Raw genomic sequence first — 6,913 nt, forward strand, 5'->3', positions numbered from 1 at the left:
TTTGTGCTTTTCTTGTTAGTGAGGGAAATTTTGGCTTTTTCTTTTATATTAAAGTTGATTACCTATGATATCTAACTTTTTTCTCTCTCACCCTTTCTCTCTAATACATGTAAAGGTATGTGGATTATCAAAAGGTACTGTTCAATATTGTGGGAAATGTAAAATATAGACTAATGCTCAATACACGCATTTAAACATATTTATGTTATAGTTATATAGTTTTATTATTTAATTACAATGCATCTTACCACATTTTTTTCCTACAAGTGCTAACCCAATAACTTAATCTCCCATTGAAACGACACAAATTTGTATCTTTGTTTACCTATAAAACTTTTTCTTTAAAAAAGGAGGATTTCATAAAAAGAATCTTGTTATTTCCCTTTTTTTCTTAAAAAGGGTGTAAAGATTATAGAGGTAATTTTTTCTAGCATCAACAAAGTTCTGTTCATCTACATAACATTTCATATATACATCAGGATGAAATATTTGATATTATATTTAAGAAATTCAGATATTCATAAATCCTATTCCCCTTACTGGTAAAATGTTGCAAAGTTTTGATATGTAAAAGTTGTTATAAAATAAAAAAAAATTGAATCTGAAATATACATCACTATGATGTGCCTCTAAAAAAATTCTTCTAAAAAATAAATAGCAAATCAACAAGCTTTAAACACTGAGAACGGAATAATCACTTTTGTTAAGAATAAGCTAAAACTTGATGATGGAAAACAGAGAAAGAAAAAGAAAGTGAGAAAAAGAGAAAGTGGATAAAAGGAGGGGTATTCAGCTAAGAACTAGGACCTAATGAAAAAGAGGGAGAGGAATGTCTTTTTGTTTGAATGGACAAGTACTATGGTGTTGGGCTTTTGCTTTTATCTTTTCTCCATGAGAGGAGGGAATAATGAATGAATGATTGGGGCATATTTGATATCTCACTTTTTATATCATTTTATGTATTATCCATTTTATCAATTGAAAATAATTATTTAAATTAAAATTATAATTATTAAGTATTTTTCAGATTAAAGGAGTGAACAAAATAGTAGACAATATATGTGCTCCCATGAATCACAACCTACAAATAAAACAGATCGCATGAAACACAATGTTGTTATAATATGACACTTTGCCTCTCTTCTAGTTCATTCCAAAAAGTTGGCTTTCTTAAACATTTTAATCAGTCTAAATCATTGTTTTCTGTTGCCTGACATATTTTGAAAAATAAGATGACATAATAATTGAAGAAAGAGAGGGGTGATTTGAGAATAGAAAATGTTTCAAGAACATCAAAACATGAATATAAAAAGATAAACAATAGATAAATACAATATATATTATACATATGTATATATACATGAAATCGTTTTTTATTTCCAAATATAAATATAATGATAAAAAAGTTTGACGGAAGTTAAAAAGAAGTGCAATCAATGTATTTTTAAACAGATCAATTTTTTAGTTATTATTAAATTTAGATTAAATTATATTAAGATATTTAAGGAATATTAATGCAATTACAATCACCCATATTGATAGATACTCTCCAGTTTGTGAATCCACATTCCACTCTTATTGTGTGAGATTGTGTGCATAATCTTTAGATATTGTAGATATTGATAATTTTATGTAAGAAATGTCTTATGTTATATGAATGGATATACTGTTTTGTTTTGAATGATGTAACTATTGAATGGAGAGTTGCGAAAGAAACAGTAAGACTCTTGTAAAAAGTCTATATATAGTGTTTGATCAAAGTACATAGTAACCAAAAAAGGACTTGAAACCTATGAAGCACATATACGGATATGTGTATCGGATATGATACGTATCCGATATGTCGACACGCATTTCTTCTAAAATGTAGGATACGATACGTTCAGGGATATGCATATAAATTAATAAAAAATACATAAAATATGATGAAGTTATAAGTGTGAATCAAAATATTCTCTCCTACCCTCTTTCTTCTCTTCTCTCATAAGAAATAAAGATAAATCTTCACAACATACCTACAACGGTAGAGGCAATAACACTAAGCACCGGCCGGTGACATTATGGATCGGAAAGTACCAGCTATTCAAGGGTCAATGTTGTGTGATGGTAAGTTGGTATGATGTGACCTTTAAATAAGTGAGTGTTTATTGAAAACAAATATATCTTATCATAAAAACGAATCTATATATCCTATATTTTATTGAAAACGAATCTATATATCCTATATTTTATTGAAAACGAATCTATATATCCTATATTTTATTGAAAACGAATCTATATATCCTATATTTTATTGAAAACGAATCTATATATCCTATATTTTATTGAAAACGAATCTATATATCCTATATTTTATTGAAAACGAATCTATATATCCTATATTTTATTGAAAACGAATCTATATATCCTATATTTTATTGAAAACGAATTCGATACGTGTCTTGATATTTATTTATATTTTTTTATTTTTGGATACTCTATGGACATGTATCATTCGCGAATCTGAGCGTATCCGTGTCGGACACTGACACGCAAGGATATTTGGCGAATTCGTGCTTCATAGCTTGAAACATTGTCTCTTCTATCTATGTCTAGAAAGGTTGTCTCTATCGGTTATCAATTAAGGAAGAACATAAAAAAACAGGAAAAAGATAGAATAGTTTCTTCATTGAGAAGAACAACACACAACAACTATAGGAGAATCACTCACCATAGATAAATGTTAGTAATTGAAATTAGTATTATTATTATGTAAAAACTAAATTCTCAAGATCCATATACATTTAAGACACAACTTTAAAGAAGCATACTCATTCAAAAATAAAATACAATCATTTTCACAAACATGTTTCCTCTTTTAGTCCATGTCAATGGAGCATTACATTTGTTTAGCATCATAAGTTCGAGAAGGGAACACATTATCCTTCGACAACATATCATTCAAAAGGTTAAGTAAATTTCTAAAGCTCTTATCAGTCCATCCATTAACATATTTCAACTTACACAACTTTGACACCACTATCAATCTTGTGAATTTAGCACAACCATCATATAAAGGTTTATTAGCATCACTTATCAACCGTTCAAACATCTCTAGACAATCCTGAAGATCATCTTCAATAACATTTATCATTTCTTAGAAACGATCGACCTCATACGCATTTGCGGTAATATCTTTTGTTAACATCTTATTAGTGTAATCACATTTTGTCTCTTCGTCTCTTGTCCCGCAATGCCTTATCCAACATGTGTAACTCGAATCGAATTTATGGCACACTAAATGAACTTTTAACTCAGTTGGAGTAAATCGTCTTATATAATAACATTTTAAACAAGGGCATACAATTCTATTAGAGGTTTCAAAATTCTCAATCGCAAAACTAACAAATGATTTTACTCCATCATCGTGCTCCTTCCTCAATCAATTGTCACTCATCCATTTTCTACTAATAGTTTTTGGGCCAAATGTATATTTATCAATGAGAATAAGAACAATAGTAACTAACTTCAAAGCATGTTAGAAATGTATGAGATAAACTTTCTAAAAGTGAATTGACAAAAAAATACAGCAAGCACAAGTTATAACCAAAAAGACATATTGATTCATTGAGATTTATGTTTTCACTATCTAAAACAAATCCCTAGTTTCACCCATCTAAAATAAATCCCTAGTTTTCACCTATCTAAAAGAATCTTGATGAGAAGGTTGTTCCTCTTCACCTTAGCAAGTTTTGAGTTAAGCTCATCAAGCTTAGCTAAGACCTTATTACAAGCCATAACTTATGACCTTATTACATTAGTACTAAGATCAAGGAAACCCTAACTCATCACAATAGAAAGAACTAAGTATATAATAAGGTGAAAGAGAAAATTCTAACTCATCGGTACAAGCTCTAACTCAATATAAGCTAAGTAAATAAAAAATGGTAAATATATACAATTTTGGTGTTGAATATAGGTAAACTTGCTTTTGGTGAGAAGATTTTTGTGTTAAATGAGATATTTTCGGTGTTAATTAAGTGACTAAACTTTTGTTGTTGAATGAGCGAATGAACTTTTGGTGTTGAATGAGTAAATAATTTTTTATGTTGAATAGATGATTTTCGGTGTTGAATGAGATGATTTTAAGAGAAAGTTTTAAGATGATGGAAGGTTTTTTGATGAGTGGTAAGAAGAGGGAATTTTTTAAGTGTTTTAGGGTCTAAATGAACTTGGGTGTTATTTGAATCTGAGAATTAAATATTCAACAATGCTTATTTAAGTGAGTGTTGTTGAATCAATCACTCAAAATATTTTATTAAATATTGTCATTCTCAAAAGTAACTAAATTTTTGTAAAATATATATATAATCTATTACTTATATAACAAAAAAAGCTCCATCACATCCTTGAATTGCCACATGTCACACTCACAACAAAAGTTTTCTCAGTCAAAGAATTCTACCACCTCCAATACACTCAACCACACCATAATATTTGTTATTATCTCTTGATACATATCTTTATCTTTTATTCTTCTTTTTTGTTCCATATTTTTTTCCTCTCATTTTATTATTAATTAGAGAACTTCATATCTCTTTCACTCCTTCATTTCATTACTCTACTTTTCTTCAACCATTTTCTCTCTTCTTGGTTTATATCATTCTTCCATTTCAAAATTTCTTATTTTAAAATGATTTTATGCATGTAGATTTATTCATTGATATTTTTCTTTGAAGATGTTGTATAAAAATCTTTTTTTGTTTATTCTATAGATATGTTATTATTGTTGGATAACTAGAGGAGTGAGATGTCTCTAATGACAAGGGCATCAATGATAGTTCTATTTGATCTAATGTCTCTTATTGTTTATTCACCCTTGAAGCATCATTGCATTGTAGGTTAGTTTTTCTATATCTCATTGTTGTTTCTTTATTTATTTATAGAATTTTCTATTCAAAATAATGATTATTGTAATGTTGAAAATGAAATGAACAGTGACGAGATCGTAAAGAGGAAGAAAAAAGTAAATAATCTCTTACACTTTGGTATTTTCATCATTTCATTTTGCTACCTAATCTTGAACAAAAGTATCATAATATTGATTTTATGTTTTTTTTACATTGTGGTTCATCTATTTTGTTGTACAACATGAATTATGTTACATATGTTATGATTCATTCTTTTATTTTTCATCAAATTTTACCATCATTCGCCAATAGGAATGTGGCTTCCTATTTGTTCTCTCACTTTCTTATTCATTCATTATATTTCATTCCATAATTTAATCTTACGTTTGTCATTTGTCGTCTTGTAGTAATATTGATAATAATTTGATTGATTATGAACTTAAATGCTATGATTATATTTAACTTAATATTTGAAATAATTTTGATAATAATTGTGTAACAATATATTGATATTAATGTAATATTTATGAGCAAAATTTGATTTCATTCATTGTAATTTAAATATGAATAAATGGACAATAAATTAATTTGATTCAAAGAAATTTGCAAGTGAGAATTAATGCATCATTGAAGATTTAGAACAAATAAAAAAATAATTAGGATCAATTTGTGTTGAACAATAGGAATGTGGTTTTACGTATGTTCATTCCATTTCTTATTCATTCATTGTGTTTCATTACATAATTTAATGATAATAATTCAATTGATTATGAACTTGAATGATATTGTTATCTTTTAGTTAAAATGATTATATTTCAGTTAATATTTGAAATAAATTTGATAATAATTGTGTAACGATATTGAGTTGAGCATTAATGTAATATTCATGAGCAAAATTTGATTTCATTCATGGCAATTTAAATGTGAATAATGGATAATAACTTAATTTGATTCTAAAAAATTATTAGTGAGGATTATTGCATCATTTAAAATTTGTAACAAAAAAATAATAATTAGGATCATTTTGTATTGAACAATAGGAATGTGACTTTACATTTGTTCATTCCATTCCTTATTATTCAACTGTGTTTTATCCCATAATTTAATCTTATGCTTTCCATTTGTCTTCTTATTGTAATAATAATAATTTGATATGATTATATTTCAGTTGAAATTTGAAATAATTTTGTTAATAATTGTGTAATGATACATGATTATGGTAATATTTATTACCAAAATTCGATTTCATTCATTGAAATTTAAATGTGAATAAATGCACAATAACTCAATTTGATTCTAAGAAAGTTGCAAGTGATGATTAAAATATGAGTTAAGATTTGGGACAAAGAAAAAATAATTGAGATATTTTGTGTATTTTTCTCACTTAACTGTGTAAATATGTTCACCTACATTTTTAACTATGCAAATGCACATGTAACATGTGCACTCTTTTATTCTATAATTTAATCTTATGTTTGTCATTTGTTGTATTATAATTCATAATAATTTAGTTAAAACTTAAAATAATTTTGATAATAATTGTGTAATGATAGGTCAACATTATGTCATATTTATGAGCATAATCTGATTTCATTGGTTCTTCTTAACTCTTATGTCCTCATTCTTATCAGTTGCATCTCAAATTGCCGAAAGTCTCTCATCTCATTCATTCTTCTTAAACATAAGGCAAAATTTGATTTCCTTCATTGCAATTTAAATGTGAATAAATGGAAAATAACTCAATTTGATTATAAAAAATTTATAAGTGAGGATTAATGCATCAGTTAAAATTTGTAACAAAAAAGTAATACTTAGGATCATTTTGTATTGAACAATAGGAATGTGACTTTACATTTGTTCATTCACTTCCTTATTTATTCACTGTGTTTTATCTCATAATTTAATCTTATGTTTTACATTTGTATTCTTATTGTAATAATAATTTGATATGATTATCTTTCAGTTAAAATTTGAAATAATTTTGTTAATAATTATGTAATGTTACATGATTTTTAAGGTATATT

The sequence above is a fragment of the Lupinus angustifolius genome, chromosome LG20 (genome assembly GCF_001865875.1).
Source record: "Lupinus angustifolius cultivar Tanjil chromosome LG20, LupAngTanjil_v1.0, whole genome shotgun sequence".
Classification (NCBI taxonomy): Eukaryota; Viridiplantae; Streptophyta; class Magnoliopsida; order Fabales; family Fabaceae; genus Lupinus; species Lupinus angustifolius.